This window comes from Emydura macquarii, unplaced genomic scaffold (genome assembly GCF_026122565.2).
Source record: "Emydura macquarii macquarii isolate MOO-44397 ecotype Brisbane River unplaced genomic scaffold, CSIRO-AGI_Emac_v2 contig_1644, whole genome shotgun sequence".
Taxonomy (NCBI): domain Eukaryota; kingdom Metazoa; phylum Chordata; order Testudines; family Chelidae; genus Emydura; species Emydura macquarii.
The window spans coordinates 17,208,918-17,227,177 of record NW_027131781.1 but is presented as its reverse complement, the minus strand read 5'-3'; the positions used below and the strand labels follow the sequence as shown (position 1 = coordinate 17,227,177).

General features: G+C 39.0%; 1 protein-coding gene across 5 annotated transcripts in view; it reads left to right on the top strand.

The window, feature by feature from the left end:
• The window catches only part of PDE8A (phosphodiesterase 8A), a 222,922-nt gene that overhangs the window by 63,981 nt on the left and 140,681 nt on the right, over positions 1-18,260 (top strand). The window lies entirely within an intron of this gene.

Below are 18,260 nucleotides of genomic sequence, written 5' to 3'. Positions count from 1 at the left end.
AAATGTAAGATATAGGTATGGTGTACAGAAAGGAACTAACAAAAGGTCAAAACATTTTGCAACTTGCAATACCTGTATTAATTTGCACAGTTTTCTTAACCTTTTAACATCTATATTAAGAATGCCTCTAAGTTATTGATTGTGAGGTACAGCAAATTGTTTCTGTGGTGTGGGTGATTCTCTTAAATTACCTTTCCCCAAATATAGCAATGTCATTTCATAGAGTTGAAAAAAAATGTGGGACATAAGAAGAAACTACATAAGTAATAGAATAAATAGCCAAAGCGGTATATTATAGCAATTATATGCCAAATTAACATTTTTATTTGTGTTATAAATAAGATGCAGGAAATTGAGCTGTAAGGCTACATACACACATCAAGGCATGCTGATGGAAATCATGATAACCACAGTAAAGAAATACAGATTATGTATGTTGTCATCAGCACCCTGAGATTTGTTTGAGTAGGATCTCCCCCTCCCCACCCCTTTTTAAGTATATGTACTTGAAGGATCTCACTGCATTTTAAACAAGAAAATTGTATAATATTTGCATTAAAGATAACTTTGTCTTTCTATATGTTCTCTATTAGATATTACCTACTGTCAGAGAAATGCAGGGAAAAAAGAAGAAAACAGATTTATTTTTGTTTGTTTTCAAGATGCTTGTGAATACATTGTTAGTGGAACTAGGACATCAGAGGTTACTCAGCTAGACATGCAGTTGATCTTAGTTCACATTCATACTCTAATCTTACTGGTAGTTGTCTAGGCTTTTTCACAAAAAGTCATATATCAGAGCTGTGATGGTATGTTTTCTCTGACAACACTGTTACAAAATGATTATTTTTGGTAAATCGGAGTGGGGTTTTTTTTGTTTTTTTTTTCCAAAATCAATTTAATATTAAATGTGATTTCACCTTCCCACCTCCAAGGCTTTCTTGTTTAAAATCCTGTGCTTTCCTTCAGATATGTGAAACAGCATAGTACTTTGTTCTCTGCTGGTTATTATTAGCTGGAATATGTTGTCATTGAAATTGTACTGTGTACGAAACTGAGTTGTACAATTGCTGTATCACCTACTCTCAGTGATACAGTAAAGTTGTTTTAAAAAGAAACCAAGCACAGGAAAATTGAGAATAAGGAGCCCAGTCCTGCTTCTGTTGAAGCCAATGGGAGTTTGGGAGCAGGATTGGGTGCAAGGTCATACAATCATACAGCTTCAAAGTTAGTAGGACTCTGGCCTGAGGAGGAACAGTGGGAATGAGCATGGTCCCACAAACTATTAAATATTTGCAAAGAGCCGAGGACCTTCTTTGAAGTTCATGGACACCTTTAGTGGCACTCAGCACTGTGCAGAAGACGGTCAGCACCTCTTGATGTTGGGCCAATGATTATCATGTGATACTGTAGTTGGAGCTCCTCTGATTTGTGTGTATAGCACAGTTACCTGCTTGAGTGACTTTTTTACTCTCTGTCTTACTGCACGATTCACTCTTGGGCCAAACTCTCCTTTGTTACACATGTACATATGGAAGTCGGGAAAGTCACATTAGTTATACCTAAGAAATAAATTTGGCCCACTGTGTGTGTATCATCTATTTTCACTAGCATTTGTATTAAGTTTGTAAAAATGTATATGATGATATAATTCCTTTATTTGGACCAGTATGTTAGTTATAATACACAAGAAACAACCAAATCTGAGCTGTAAAAGGGGACGCTTTCTCTCCTGCTAGCTGCTACTGAGATTTATTCTGTATCTATTATACTGTGTAGTCAGATCTCCATTATGGTCAGATGGCAGGGATTCACTTTCTTGATGTATGATGTCATCCCACTATATTTTGTGATGCCTGTCATCCATTAGGAAAGAAAAGTTAATATTTTTAGCCATATTTCATGAAGGAAAAATCAAACCTTATCCAAAGTAAGTTTGCAGAAGAGCTCGTATAGTGTATTTAGGCACATTTGTACATAGCAATATCTACATCTGGCAGATATGGCTGTGGTGATATCCATGTGATAAACTAAGAAACTCTATAATAAATTGCATTCGGTGGCCTCAGCTGTCCCCATTAATCGATATTCCCATGGGGTGGTCTACCACTGCCAATCTTTGAACAGCTTCAAATAAGTGCCACATCTGAAAAATGAACCTGCCACAAAAATGTTTCCTTTTTGCCCCCAAATATAGAATTTTTAGCCCCAAATTACATTGGTCTGTGAGCAGGCTCTGCAATATTTAGCCCTGGAACAGTGACAAGTTTAAGGTCTGATTTATCACATGACCCATCCAAACCAGCAAATAGAGCTTTATACAATACTATTGGACAGTGTAGAATACAAGGGTTCCAATGGGACAGCACTTGTTTTTAGCCCACAAAAGTTCCCAAGATATTGGACTTTAAGATTGTGATACTTATATGTAAATTTTTAAATGTACCAGCATCCATACGTTTAACAAATACCTCTCTCAAACACTGCTAATGTATTTTCTCAGTTAAAAAATGTGGCATGAGTAGAGCAATTGCTGGTCTGGTGTAAATGTTTAATTGGCCCTTGTGTGGAATGACTTGCATAACTTGCTCATGGCATTGCCATTTGTGAGAAATATGCTATCCCAACATCATGTCAATGAACCCTTGTACTTCACCTTACTCTCATGAATTCACTTTGTATTTCATGCAGTAGTTAATTTACTTGTGTAATATTTTTTCTTGTGTGGCTCTTGACAAGGTGTATGACCAACCATATGCACACACTATGGTGTGTGCTTGGGGAGTGGGCAGTAAACTAAAGGTTCTGATATTTTAAGGTAGAAGGTCCCCTTGTAAAAAGCTGTTGATTTATCTGCTGGTTGGGGACCCGCAGATGAAATTCAAGGCATTAAAAACAATAAGTATTCTCAGTTTAAAACCTGTTGCACTGTCCTTAACTGGGTAGTTCAACAAATATGAAATAACATCTATAACACTCTATTAATTAATAGCTCTGTAATACTATGTATTGGTAGAATGTACACTGACTTTCACATTTAATCAAATATAATCTGTCTGTATTTAATCACACGTGATCGAGGCTACCACGCTCTCCTCCTCCTGTCTTGCTTGCGCTGGTAATTCCCTCCCCTTGGAACACATGATGGGCTCTCCCTCTCTTTGAAACTCCCACATGTACTGTCGTCCCCCCCCCCCCCCCGTCCCCCCCTCCAGGCCATCCAACTCTCTTCTGATTCCTCTCTGTTCCTTCCAAAGCCAGTTCTCAGTCATTCCCATGACAACCCTCCCCACCATCATTTCCCTCCCACTTCCATTGACATCAGCCCTCCTGTATAGAGATCCTTGCTCCCACTGAGACAATCCTTCCCATGCTGAGACCCTTTAACCTTTCTCACTCCCTGTGGCTGCCAGACTCCCAGACTGCCTTTTGATTCTTTTGTTGCAAAGAACAAACCCTTTCTTTGCCAGTGAACTGTGGACTCCTTTTGAGTTGAAGCAAGCAAAGAAATAAGCCTTTGATGTGATGAGAGGTATGTTTTATTTCAGCATGCAAGGCTGAAGTAAAATGAAAGTATTTTTTATCAATATGATTTGATTTGATTTTGGTTTGAATAGAAGGTGGAAGAGCACCAATCCAAAGAGCAGGCCTTAGCCCACTCACAATGTAGAAGTTGCTCTGCTGGGAGCATAACACGAGCTCTTTTTTTAAACCATTCAGCCTATCCAATGGAACTGATACTCCCAGTCCTCACACGGGCCTCAGTCCTGCTCTTGGTGAAGTCAATGGGAGTTTGACATAGCTAGGAATAGGATCAAGGCCCTCATCCTCTCCCCCTTACTCATTCAAGAAGTCTCTCTGAACATCAGTGCAGCTTCTTGTGTGAATGAGGCAAGCAGGATTTGGCCTTGCATGTTTGGAGTGGATGTTAATACTTCCATAATGATTCTCTTCAGCTTATACCTTACTGACAGACGTGAACCACTCTTTTTCTCTGTGGCTCCTGCAGCCATGTCCTTCATCCTCTCTGGCTTGAACTTGCTGTGTGTCAGTTACATGCTAGTTTCAGGCTTTGTGGCAAGTTTCTTACCTCTTTCTCTCCTGACACCTGAGTGTGCTGATAGGGAAAGTGTTGAAAATAAACAGTTGTTTCCACTCTCTTTGCAGTATGTTATTTATCTTAACACACTGTGCCTGTTGTGGATTTTTTAAAATAGTATGTAACAGAGTGTTGTGTAAACACATTTGGATAGATCCACAGTAAGAAACATCTTAGTGATACAATGTACTTGCTCACACTTTTTTGATCTCCCCCCCATCTCATCAGTGACTTAATTATATAGTATCTTCCACCCTGCCCCCAGTATTGTATGGCGTGAAATTATAGTTCAAGGCACTGGTCTCTCCTTAGTATTTAAGGTGTCAACAGTTCCGTTTTTAAAATTTGAAGTGAGAAGCACAAGCAGTAAATAATGATCATTGCTGTGAAACAGTCCCACCAGATGTAGATACTTGCTCCTGGATCACATTCAATGACAACATTACTGCACACTCTAAATAAGAAAATGCATACAAACAGTATGACTATGAAGGGCATGTTGTTTCCAGCTTTTTATGTAACCAAATATTTTTTTTAAATGTTGCTCGTAGCTCATTTTAAACTGTTCTATTTAGTAGCCATTTTACTTTCATATGTTGTTGCTTATGTTTTTAATATCCATTCCTCTTGTTCATGTAAATTATCCATATCCAGAAAACAAAGTCAGAACCTTACAGCATTACTGACTGCAATTTTTATGATTTTCTAGACTGAGGAGTGTAGTATTAGTAATAATAATTTTAAAATATTGTATAGATGGGGGCAAGAAGGAGAAGGGGCTGATTCTTCAGTGCTAAGGACTATACCTGAGTAAGGCTGTGGATTTGGCCCCATTAACAACAGTAATTAAGTGCCTGGATCCTGCACCTCTTTTGCACTCAAAACTCCCATTGACTTCAAAACTGGGCCGTGGACGGGAAATAACATAATGGTTAGAGAAACACAAAGCCCATATTTGCATCCAAAGAATAATGGAAGAAATGTGAAGCAAATATCATAGATGAGCAGATTGATTCTAAACAGAATTATTTCAACAGACATTTTTCATAAGGCATCAGTTTGTCATCTGCCCTTCCCATCCCAACGCTCCTTTTTTGAAGCTTATCTAGTGCTATGCATGTTATACCTAATAGAGTCAAATTGTAAACAGAATTGCTAAATGTAGGTGGAGTTGAAATGTTGTTTAGTAAAGTTTAGAAGAGTGTTCATTAATGTTTAAGTTAGAATTTTCTGTATGAATTGCATCCAGTGCTTTATAGACCAAACTCCTCCATTAACGGATGATTTTGCCTCTGACACTTTCTATGTAAATATCCATCATGTAAAATAATTAAATATCATGGTTTAACCATAACTAAAAACTGGTAATGGTGACAGGATGCATACTGAACTGTTTTAAATATGTATTACTAAATAGTCTGACCACTTGACAGGTAAGGCTGTGATTTTTTTTCCCTCCTCCCCCTCCCAAAGGTACCCAAGGAAGTTGTACACCCAAATCCCCTTGACTTTCAGTGAGATTTGGCCACTTAACTTCCTAGGATCCTTTTGAAAATGCCCACCTGAAAGCACAGTAAATGATGTTGATAAGGACATTACAGAATGCGACAAAATTAAATAGTGAAGTCTCTGCAGTCTTCCAGCTCATCCCCCTCTGCTGTGGGCTGAACCGTTGGCCCTGAATCAAACTCCCAGGCCCTTTTCTCCTCTTCCTTGTAAAATCTGTAAATATGTCACTCAACATTATGTACGAGTTTAGTGTTTTATAAACCAGTAGTTGCAGCTTCCACATGTATAAGAGTTCCTGGAGAAAGGAAAAGTGTTAGAAAGTGACTCTTTGAATTCATTGAAATTACATCATGCTCCTTACTATCCCATTTCAGTGTGGTTTACAAATTAATTTGAAATTCTTCCTTTTAAATCATGTTTTTAACATTGTATGTCCATCTATTGGCACCTTTTTAACCTTTAAAGACTGACGGTATGATGAGCTGCCTTTAACAAAGCAAAATAGTTGCAACAAATTGTTGTAGGATTATCAAGATTTAAAGGCAGAATTTGGGATAGATTGATGTTACCAATTTAAACAACAGCAACAACAAAACCTCTGATCTTCCATGTATGGACTCAAGGGATGCACTAGAGGATCTCAATGTTGGATTGGGCTCTGTGGAAATATTAATTTGTTGTAGTTAATTACAATCAAGCCAATTTTTATTTATTGGTTGCTACATGTCAAAGACCTTTGTGGAGTTGTAGCTGCTCAGCTTCTTTTGGGCCTGATTTTGTTCCCACCAAAGCCAATGAGAGTTCTGTAACTGACTTCAGTAGGATCAGGATAGGGCTCATTAATTTTCATAGCTGTAATTTGGCTATTATATCCTGAATTTGGACTTTGTTTTTTTTTGTGTACATATGGGAACACCTTAAAGATGTGTTGCAAAAGATTCTAGTCCCCTAAATTGGATTTGTGTCCTTTTCATGTGTGGGAATTTGCTTGGTTTGTTCTTTTGAAATACCAGGAAGATGAAATTTGCTTTCTTTTCCCCTACTTTTGTTGAATGAACTCCTGGGTGTCTTTGAATATGTCTTATGCCTTTTCATATTTTACTTGAAAAGTAGAAGGTCCTGGATCTCTAACAAATTTCTTCAAAATGTCAGTGATTGAAATTAAATAAATTGAAATTAAATTAACAAAAATAAATGAAGGGTTTTTTTGTTTTTGTTTTGTTTTTAACACTGAGGAAAAATCTTTTCCCCATTCAGTTACTCAGTTTTCATTTCCAACTGTTCAAGACCTATTTTTGCTTTTGCACATCACCTGTATTGCTGCAGGACCCAATACTTCGAAGTGCTAAGCATCTCCTGTTAGCTGCATAGCATTCTCAACTCCTATTCACATAGTGGGAACTGAGGACAAAAGCAGTGTTAATATTAGCTCTTACATGACCAGCCTGACTATAGCCACACCCATACTGCCCCAGCAAATGGGGCAGAAAAAATCTGTTAGGGAGAGCGTATGAGTTAATATGCCTCCTGGCCCCAGGCCCTGTCCTCCATAGCTGGAGAAGTGTGAAATTCCGATTTTATGGAGGTGTGGGGAACATTTTCACACCCTCTCTGGGTGCTCCTCTTCCCATGTGTACATGTGTGTGAGAGGCAGCCTAATTTGACCCCTAAAGATTAGGGTGACACATTTTTGCTGGTTTAAAAACAATCATCTAATTGTATATTTCATTCCTCTATGAATTTAACAATTATACATTTCAAGTGAGTTTTTTGTTTGTTTGTATTTTGGTATTTTTGAGCTGTATATAAATTGATGATAACTTTAGCAGCTCTGGTAAGTTGTTTTATTGTCTGTTCATTGGTTAATAAGGCAGGGAATTCACTTTTTTACTACAAAAAAAAAAGTAGCACTTTCATTTTAAAATTATTTGGAAAACTTTTTTATATTTTATGTGCTTGGGAAGTTCAAACCTTTTGAAGTAATACATTTTTTCTTTATACATTAGACATTTTATAAAGTGGCATGAACTGATTTCTGATGGAGGAAAAAAAAGGTAACCTTGAAATCATTTAATTGTTTGATTTCCCAGTTTCCTAAGTAAATTCATACAAAGAAAACCCAGAATCACTGTGCAAATATAAAAGAATGACATCCTCTATTTCCCATTGTTTTTAACTCTGAGTTAGCAGTGACCTTTAACTCCCTACTGGGATGTAGTGGAAACTTTGAGGCCCTATTTTACTTGCCACTAGAAGACAATATATTTTTTATGTTACATATTTGCCATAGCTTTCTATCTTTAACTTTTAGGCTGTACCATGCTTAATAAAATTCCATCAGAGAAAGAGACTTAAAAAGGACATTGCAACATAAACCTAGTTTTTATAAGGATTTCATTTGGGAAAAGCTATGCTTATGTTTTGTTTTTAAAAAGCAAAACAAAAGAACTCCAACCTGCCTTGCCTATCATCTTTCCTGTATTAAGAAGCAGATGGAGGGGTTGCATCATCACTGAGAACACAGTTTTTACTTGTATTAGATACCAGATACACTCCTTTTCTGACACTTGTTAGCTGTAGCACAGTATTTCCAAAAGTATGGCTTTAGTTCCAAGTTTCTAAATGCACAGTAGAGCATGTGGTTGTTATATATGTAGCCCCCATCAGGAACTTTGAGTTTTTATTCATATGAGTCTTTCTTTCCAGACAACTGTCCCTCTAGGTTTGTGTATGCAGTTTCCTTCCAGTATTTGTTTTGGATTTTATTTTTTCCCTAAAAAAATTTTCTATTAGAAAGTGCACATATGGCTGAGGACCACCACACATGATATTTGGTAACCTGAAGCAGAAATAACTTTCTTTTTACACTACTACAGTTTAACTGGCTGATAAAATTGCCCTTTTCCACAAACAAGAAGTTCATGATAAATGAGCAGGGTACTTAGAATAAACATGAGAGCCCAATTCTGCACTCATTGAAGTCCATCAAAGTTCTACCACTTACTTCAGTGATAGCAGATTGAACCTGGGTTCTGAACAATGCCTGTGTATTTATTTGACTTTGCAAAACAAATACTTTTAAAATACTGAAGGGTTTTGCTATTGGGCCACATTCTCTCTGTAGTTACAATCCCACTGACTGTCTACATTAGAACCCTATGGAAGTCAGTGGCCTGTCTGGGTGTAGCTGAGGGTAGAACTTGGTCTGTTGTGTTTATATTTTGATGTTATATATTGTAGGAAATGGCTACGTACTGGATACATGATTTCAAAACTCAAATAGTAGCAATAATATTTGAAGTAAGGGCTGCATTCTGCTCTGTCATTCCAAAAGTACATCAAAGTAAATCCACTGGGCTGATGTCAAGGGCAAAATTCCTACGGACTTCAGTAGGGCAAGGATTTCACTCCTCTTTAAATGGAGTTTTTCAGCATTCACCCCAGTATAACTGAGAGCTGAATTTGGACCTAACATTAGGTCCTGCATGTCATGATGACAGCATGTTAGTAATAGTGCAAAATGCTACATTTGTGTCCTTAAGATTATACATAAAGATGAATCTGAAGACAAAGCACTATATTATCAGTCATACAGGAGGAGTAGGATTAGGGGGAAGTGTACTTTCTATTATATTATTCTAGCGGAGCAATAGGTATATTAAGAATGGATAAATTGTTGTGACTTCAAGCATAGGTTAAATCCAAGAATTTATTGCAAATCTAAAGAAAATTGTCCTTTAAAGGCAAAAGTAGAAGAATTTTCCCTCTGGATGTTCAGACATTCATAATCCTCAAGCTATACTTGTTTTTATTATTTGTCAAACTGTGTGTTACAGTGCCCAGTGTTTTGTAATCATATAATAAAAGACCATATTGTAACTATGTAATTGTGGGGAGGCAGTGTAGTCTAGTTTACAGAATACTGAACTAATGTCAGGAGAGCTGGGCTGTGTTCCTGGTTGTGCTGCAGACCCGCTGTGTCTCCTTGGACAAGGCACTGCATTGCTCTACTCATTGCTTTCTATTAATTGTGTGTGTAGATGCAGAATGAGGGCATTAATCTGTTTATGAACCTGGGAAATGCCAGGGCCCATCTAGTCCAGTATTGTGTCCCCACTGTGGCAGTACCGCATGCTTCAGAGGAAGGTACAAGAAACCAGTTTAAATGTATACTTTAAAAGTTTGTTGTACCTTAATTGTTTGTCTAATGGATTTAATGTAGGCATATCAATTTAATTCTTTTTGATCGCAGTCAGAGTTTAATGTAACTTTGTGTAACAATTTTGGCATACAATACTTTTTATTGATAAAGCTCTGTCTTTGTCAAGACCTGTTGGGGGTGCTGAACAGGTATATGCAATACAAGAATGAAACAACACAGAATGGAATTTTTTAATGGGGGAATTATTTAGAAATAGTTGTTTTATTGCTTGAGCTAATATCTGCTGCATGGGGATGTGCATATGATCCCAGTTCTGCAAACATTGTGGCAGTGGCCAGGAATAACCTGTAACAGTTTTGAAAAGAAAATTAGTGGAACACATTTGTAACCCTAGCAATCAATTTACGGTTTGAAGAGGATCTTTATGACAAAAGGGCTAGATGCTTACTTTATTTATAAGAAATAGATACTATTTATAAAGAAGCTGAGGGTATTGTTGACGGAATCAAAAAAAAAAAAAAAAAAAAAGAAATTGGTGAATCTGTGAATGTAGGCTTTGCAAATGCAAAAAGGTGACCTGCTGCTGCTGTGTTTAAAATGCTGCTGTTGATTTCCCATCTGTCTGTCTGGGTCCAAGATAAACTGAAAATCCGTAAAATAAAGTAAGACAAGCAGCTCTCCTCTTGAAGTGTGTGGGCCTAATCTTGTTCCCATATACATCATTTGCAAAACTCCTCCTTGGCTTTTGTGGTGCAGCATCAGGCCCCACTACTGTCAATGGGAGTTTTGTAAGCGACTATCTATGAATTTGGATCTTGCTATATACTTGTTATGACTCTGTAACTTTTAATTTAATCAGTGCATCTCCCCCTCTCCTCTCCCATCCCCCTCATCACTGTTTTCATACAATCTCATTTTCCCTCTGGAAATGATATACTTTCTGCAAAGATGCAGATAATAGGCTGCCCTGCTTCTCTAGCCACCTTAGTTTGATCATACTTCACCATCCAGCTGTACTAGAAATGATGAGTCTATTCCTTGCCACTGTATGCTGGGAAACTGAAACCTGTAACTAAAAGAGTCAGGTCAAATTCAGAGCTGATCAGTGGTGCCAGGAGTGTGAATCACAGCCCCCAAACCCATAGGATCAGTACTACATTCTCTCCCTTCGTTCTCCCCCACCTCCTGGATGAATAATTAACATTTGGCCTTCATCAAAGAATGGAAAACTTTATTTTGAAGAGGCTATTTACTTTTTACACGCGATTTTAATTTCAATAAATATCATGGTTTGTTACAGCTTTTTGAAACCCCTGTGTGTGCGCTAATGAATGCTAGAGGGTTAGCTTGCTTGGAACTGAGCTTTCAGTTCATAAGCCAGAAAAGAGTGTGCTGCAGCCTTTTCACGGTATTCTGGCCTTGGCATTGATCAGCAAGGACCGGCTCCTCAAGGGCTAAGAAGGGATTTAGCTGTTATGGCCCTTGTTAATAATAATAAAAAAGAGAGAGAGAACTGTTAAAAACTGGCTGAGCATCAAGAGAACATCCCATTCTCCATGCAGAAGAAGTTTCAAGTGCACTTTTGGCACTAACTGAAACTCTCTTCTCTGTTTTGAAGTTGATCCATCTCTCTCACACCTGGCTTGGATGGGAGAGGAAGGGCAGTGACTGCTCCGAAGGGCAATCACGAGCAACAACACATTTTCTAGCTAGCAAATATAAAATAGGCTTTTATGTTTTAAAAGGCTCTTTGCATTTTTTTGGTGTTTATGTATTGGCTCATGATTTTTTGTTGAGCATCATAAATCTGCTGTCACTGTTCATGTTTACAGGATTTGAAAGAAACATGGTTTTTTTTACCTTTTGCTTTATAAAAGCACAAAACCTAGATGTTACAGACTGAAAGCTGAAGGGAGGAAGCATTGTCTAATGGTTAGAGTGATGTATGAGACAGCATGGCAGGCTTGATTCCTAATCTTAGATTTACCACTCATTCACTGGGAGACCCTGGGGCAGTCACATGATGCCAAATTTTCAAAGGAGGTCAGGGCCTGACTTTCGACCACTCATGATTGAGGCCAGACTAGCAACACCCACTGTGACACCTACAGCTGGATTATCAAAAAAACTCAACACCCCGTGTGCTGTGATCTGGCTCCCGTTTTTCAGGGACGGGAGTGGAGCACACGCTTTTCAAAATCTGGCCCTGATCTGTGAGCCTTTGGAAAAGCTAGGTTTGGCACAAGACTCAGGGTGTTGTGGGGAGTGGACAGCCAAATGACAGTTTAACCCTGGCTGGAGGTTAGAGGAGGCTGAAGGCTTGTCCTAACTTGGTCTTGGCTGCTGTGACTCCTTGGAGCTGTTGCAAATTCTGTCCCTGCCCCGTTAGGGTCATGGTGCATTGCCAGCCAGCTGCTATACCTCACAGTTCTGGGGCACTGTCCTCTCTGCTCAGGTGATGACGTTCACTTCATCCACATGAAGCCTGAGGCAATAGGTAAAGATGCCATGACTGTGGAAAGAAAATGAGCTATTATCACCACAGAGGGCCAAGACATGGGATTGCAGTGCAGCCCTCTCCCTCATTTAGTACTATTTCAGCCGCTAATCCAGCCCATATATTTTCAGATACAACAGTGCAGGAGGGGAGGTAGATTCAATCCTCTGTTCCCCTTGCATAGAATATTAGGACGAATGGGTCAGCGCATAGATGGATCTCTCTCCTGATCTACTGAACTATTCCATCATTGCTGTCTAAGCCAACCCGTGAGGATCAAACACTGGAGACGAGTGCAGGGCTCAAGTGATGTGCCAGGGTCACAGGCAGCTTGGTCCTGTGTTGACATAGGGAATGATTTTGCACAATAGCCTCTATTGCTCCCATGCAAGGGAGACAGCAGGAAGATCTGTATAGCAGTGCACTTTCAGGCTGAACCCTTTCCCGGGGCCACCCGTGCCCCAAGATCCTTTCAGGTTGTGATCCCTTAAAAATTCTTCCCCAGCTGACTTACGTTACAGCTGACAGATCTGAGAAGTTCCCTCTAGGCAGCCACATTAGGATTTATTGTGCCGGTGACATCCTTATCAGTATAAATGCATTAAGAAGTTACAGTCTGTTTATCAAATCTCTCAAGAAAGGGGGTCAGTGCCCTTCTGAAAGCAAAGCAGCCTCCTTGGCTGCAGAGGCTCAGCCTGACCGGCCAAGACCCAAGCTTTTTTTCCATCACAAACAAACCACGCCATGTACACACGTGAAATATTATCTGAGGATCTCTAAGTGTTTAACTATATTAATTTAGCCTGGCACAGAGGGCCCAGTTCACTCTTGCTTTCTGGACTTTTTGTATTGGCTCTGCCAGCATAAAGGAGCCATAAATCAAGCAGATCCAGCCCTCAGAAAATCCCGAAAGTATGGGCCGCCTCCAGCAAGTCCAGAGGTAGTCTAAAGTCTCTAAGCCTGTGGTTCTCAACCGATGGGCCGCTTGTGGCCCAATCAGCACACAGCTATGGTCCTTGTGACATCCTCAAGGCCATATAGGTAGTGTTTATATCGTGTGGATGCGGCTCATATAACATGCACAAAGCTGCATATGCAGCCCACAATGGTAAATAGGTTGAGAACCACTGCATCTAAGCTATGCCACACAAGGGTCTCAAGCACAAGGGTATTCTAGGGGTGTTCCCAGGTAGAAAAAGACATGGAGCACCATGTCTGCTATTGCTGGCTGCTTCAACAAGTGCTAGGGGAAACATTTGCACTGAGATCAGCTCCAGTGTAGGGATGAATTGGGCCCAGCGTTAAGGGTTTGCTTATTCTAAACTCACTAATGGTTGCAACTCAGTTTGACTGTTGCAAGTACTTGTGTCCTGGTACAAATGTTTGTGGAGTGTCCAGTATAGCAAGTACAAATGTTTGCCAGTTAGCTTGAAATAATTAACAATTTAATTTTCGTTTAAAAAACCCATCTCTATACCCTAAGGCTTTGTCCAGGCTAAACTCTTAGGTGTGATGTTACCATGTGCTAACTAATATGTACAATAATGGACATGTTTTAAAGTATAGGCAAGGCACACAGTCGTCAGTATGCTAAAATGGTGGAATTTAAAAATGTGGGGGAAAAGGGAAGCTAAGTAATTTGCTCTAAGTCACACATGAGTACTTGGCAGTGGGTGTGGGGCTGGTATGGTACATTTCTGTTCTACCTGAAGCAGGTTTAAGAAGCATGGGTTCCCTATCTTGCTTGCTGAAGTGTTCTACCTGCATCTGCTCTGCATGTGCATGATGCCTCAAAACACTTCCGCTTGGCTACTGTGTCTGTGCCCCCATCCTCAGTATTGAACAGAGGATTGACTATTTGGCCCATAGTTTGTAGGTTCAGAGGACAGTTCCCTAAGCAGGCTCCCCAATTACTCTTCAGGTTCGTCTGATCATTCCAGAGGTCAAGATATGTCATGAAGCCCTTCACAAAGTTGGTTATTTCCCAATGCACATGCTACTTAACCATTTAATAATAAAGAGAGAAGTATGAGGCCCCCAGACATGTCAGAATAACCAGCAAGATTTCATAAGACACTTTGTTAGCCAGTGCTCTCTTTCATTTTATGTGCACTTAATTTCTGAGTTCATCGAGACAGTGCGCTCTGCTATGTGGGAGCTAGCAGATTTGTTCATGAAATAAAGCTGTGCATGTCCTGAGCCTACTTCTTCACACAGAATTGTCAAATGACTGTTAACTGACTGACTGAATTAAGTTGACAAGTTTCACAGCCGGTTCAAACAGTTCATTAACTGTGGGCTACAGCTTCTTTGCTGCCAAAGCCTCACAATGCATCATATAATGAACCCACTGACAGGAAGGTGCAACTTGCACCTTGTGCTTCCTGAAACCAGGATTTTTGCTATACATTACTGCTGTTCTGTTGCTACTGAAACCTAAATATTTCCTGCAGCTTAGTTCTCCTCCTCTCTCTCCATCACAGATCTTGCAAATATCTTGGTCTTTAACTCAGTGAGAGTTTCTTTGCCTTTGGAAAGTCAGTGGATTTTTCCAGCAGTGGAGAAATGTACATGACGCTTTACAGATTAAGGATGTGGCCATACTGCATATGCTGCTAAATCAATGGTGGTGTTAACTTCAAGCGCAAACTGTAGTTGCTGCTGTTGATGTGGATTTCCCTGTGTATGTGTGTGTGCTTTTTTTGTTTTGGTTTGGTTTGGTTTTTGTTTTAATGAGCCTACAACTGCACTTTCTGCTTATTCAGGTTTTTTAGAAATACCAAATAGTTTAGTTCCTTTTATTCCTCTTATATACAAATTAATCCTTTTTTAGTTTTTCCCCTTCTCCAGTTTAACTTGTTTCTGAAATTTATCCTTCTTTCCCCTCCCCACCTTCTTATGTTCCTGTTTATTGTTCCATTCCTCCTCCCCACCTTTTATTCTCTATGGTGCAAATTCAGCCTTGGCAACAGTTGGTACAAGTCAGTGGGAGCTGTGGGAGCTTACACCAGGGCTGTATTTGGCTCTATGGTTCTAAACGGCTTGAGGAAAATAGCAAATACTTCCAAAGAAGCATGAAACTTTTGCAGTGCTTGATAGGCTGTGCTGAACAATGGACTGGTCTTAAGAGGTCCCATGTGCTCAGTATCTCACAGAAGATACTCAGCACCTCATAGGATCAGGCACCCAACTGTTGTCATATACGCAAACATCTGAATAATTAAGGCCTGGTCTACACTTCAAAGTTTTGCTAGTGTAGCTGTGTCAGTTAGGGGTGCAATTTCTCATGCTGGTAAAAGCCCTCGTGTAGATGCAGTCTTACTGGTATAACACTCTTTGTACTGGTATAGCTTACGGTGGGCTCGGGAACTGGCACAAACTATGCTGGTATAAGCACTTTCATATGGAGATAACCACTCTAGAAGGCTATGCCAGTTTAGCTAGAAGGGTGTAACTAGACCTGCAAAACCCTCCGAGTATAGACAAGGCCGTACTAAATCAATGCCAGGTTTGAACTAAGCACCTGTGCTGGGAAAGTAATGACACTTAGGAGCATGGGTTTTTACAGTGTTTTGGTTTTTTTTTAAATATACCAGCCAAAGCCCAGGTATAGATGCAGTTATACTGGCAGAAGAACACTTTACTGGTATAGCTTATTTTGTTCAGGAAACTGGTCTAAAGTAAAGGCTGTGTCTCCACCAGAAAGTTTTGCCAGTACAGTTATACCAGGGTACCTTTTGTAGTGTTGTAGGCTAGGCTCACCTGCGGTAGTTCTTGAATTAGGAGAAACAAAGGGTTTTGTTCTCTATCCCCCTTGAAATGTTTTCGTGCATTTCACTTTAGGAAATGTGGCTTTTCAGACTTTTCAGTGGCAACATGACTCATCACTCTGTGAAATGAATTAAAAATATTGGAGCAAAGTTGACTTTTCAATTGAGCTGCATCATTTTTAATATCCAATACAAAATTCTTAATTATCAAATGAAACTTGTCTAAGTCTTTATTTGAATGTGGAACAAATTGTCAGTTGTAAGGAAAACATTGATTAGGGCTCCTAGGGGCTAGTTAATGCAAATCATCATCACTCAGTAGTTTTGGTGTGTGACACTGTGCAGGTAACACAAAGATGGAATACTTGTGGGTTAACCTTTTAAAATAATACACTAGTTATGGTGGTACTACTGCTCTACTCTGTTACTAATGGCCTTTTGGCTGGTGTGAGTTGCTTCTCCTTGACTTTGATACTTGGTTAGATTACATTGGCAGCTGTTCTGGTATGTGGTTCTGCTTTTGCAGTTCCTTTCTGGATCCCCTCCTCTGTGATTTAGCCTTTAAAATTAAATTATTAGTCCTCTGCTCTTTTCTGTCTGATACCTCCCTTGTCTTATTGTCAATACCTTTTACCCTTAACAACCATTTTTCTCCTCCTGTACGGTATTTTTCAACATGGTAAATAGTTCCTTCCTGCTCTTTCACTCAGCCTGTCTTAATAACCTTCATCTCACCTTTCCTTAGCTAAAATTGTTTGTTTTTGTTTTAAATGAAGTGCTTCTCTTGGGTAAAGGGAACATCCTCAAACAGAATTCCATCAATTCTAGCTTCCTCCAAAGCAACTTGCTTAAAACAATATACTCATAACATGCCATATTTTGTTTCTGGAGAGTCATAGCTGGTAAACATATCTTACAATTTAATTCTTTATTTAGCGCACACATTGCATTCTTAGCCACTGATGCCAAGGTCAGTAGCCTTCAAAATACTGTTGTTACAGATCAATCTAATACTAAGAAATAAATGGTTTTGGTAAAAAATATAAAGAAAATCAAACAAGCCAAAAGTCCATTTCACTCTGTCTGCTAAATATAGTAGGTCTGTTTCTATGTTGTCATATTAGAAGAGGTTTTTTCATGGGTTTTCATAATTGTAGTGTGTTTTCCTAACTTTTGGGTTTTTGGTTTTTTTTAAGTTTTCCTTATTGACACTTCACATTGTAATTTGTTCTTATGTGGTGTTTTACCAAAATAAAATAAGAACATATATTTTGAGGAAAATCTTTTACATAAGGTAAAACAAAAATAGTCAGATGGTGTGTAAACCTTGTGTTTCTTAATTACCATTTGTGAGTGTGACATTAACTTGATTTAAATACGAATGGAGACTGCCCTAAATTACATTAAACATGACTCTTGGTGTTGTATTAGATGATGCTGATAGATTTCATAAAGGAACCTTAGAGTATTAGTTTGTAACTTTCATTCTTTTGGTAACCATGTCAGTTATAGTGTGGACATCTATTACTTGTGTATATATTTTTGATCAAACGTCTTAATATTGATGGGAAATGGCAAATGCCCATTACATGCGTATGGCTTTGAATTCTTCATGGCAAAATGATAATGGCTCATACGCTCCTCCCATATGATCTTTGGCAACTACCTCTATTACAGGGACCAACACATAAAATGGGATAAAATATATAAAGGTGGAGGATAGAATCTGAGATTAAAAAACCTCTGTCCCCACCACTTCTTCCCAAACACATACACTTTTCTCAAATTCTTTTTCTTCTTCTTTTTTTTTTAAATAAAGGCCATGCTCATCATAGCCCCATTTTATTGACTTAATCGCAATTTCCTATCTTTAAATGACATCTCTGGTTTCCTCCTCTTTGATACACTTGTACAGAATTGTCAGCAGTTGGATTATTGAAAAACAAGGGTCCACTTATTCATGGGGCAGTGCCTAGAAGCTCCCTATTCTATGTGTTGTTGTGTCATCAATCATCTCCCTTTGGTTTTTGAGAAGAGTCAACATGGGGATCATTTTACTGGGCCTGATTCTCCTCTCAGGAATGTTAGAGTTAATCATGGCTTTGGTGTCATAATGTGTATGTGCTGAAGTACAAAATGTTTACAACTGTAGTAGCTCTTGGCTTTGTGCAGATCAGCATGTAGTCATCCTAGAGCATAGATTGGTAAAAGCTGCTAACTTGG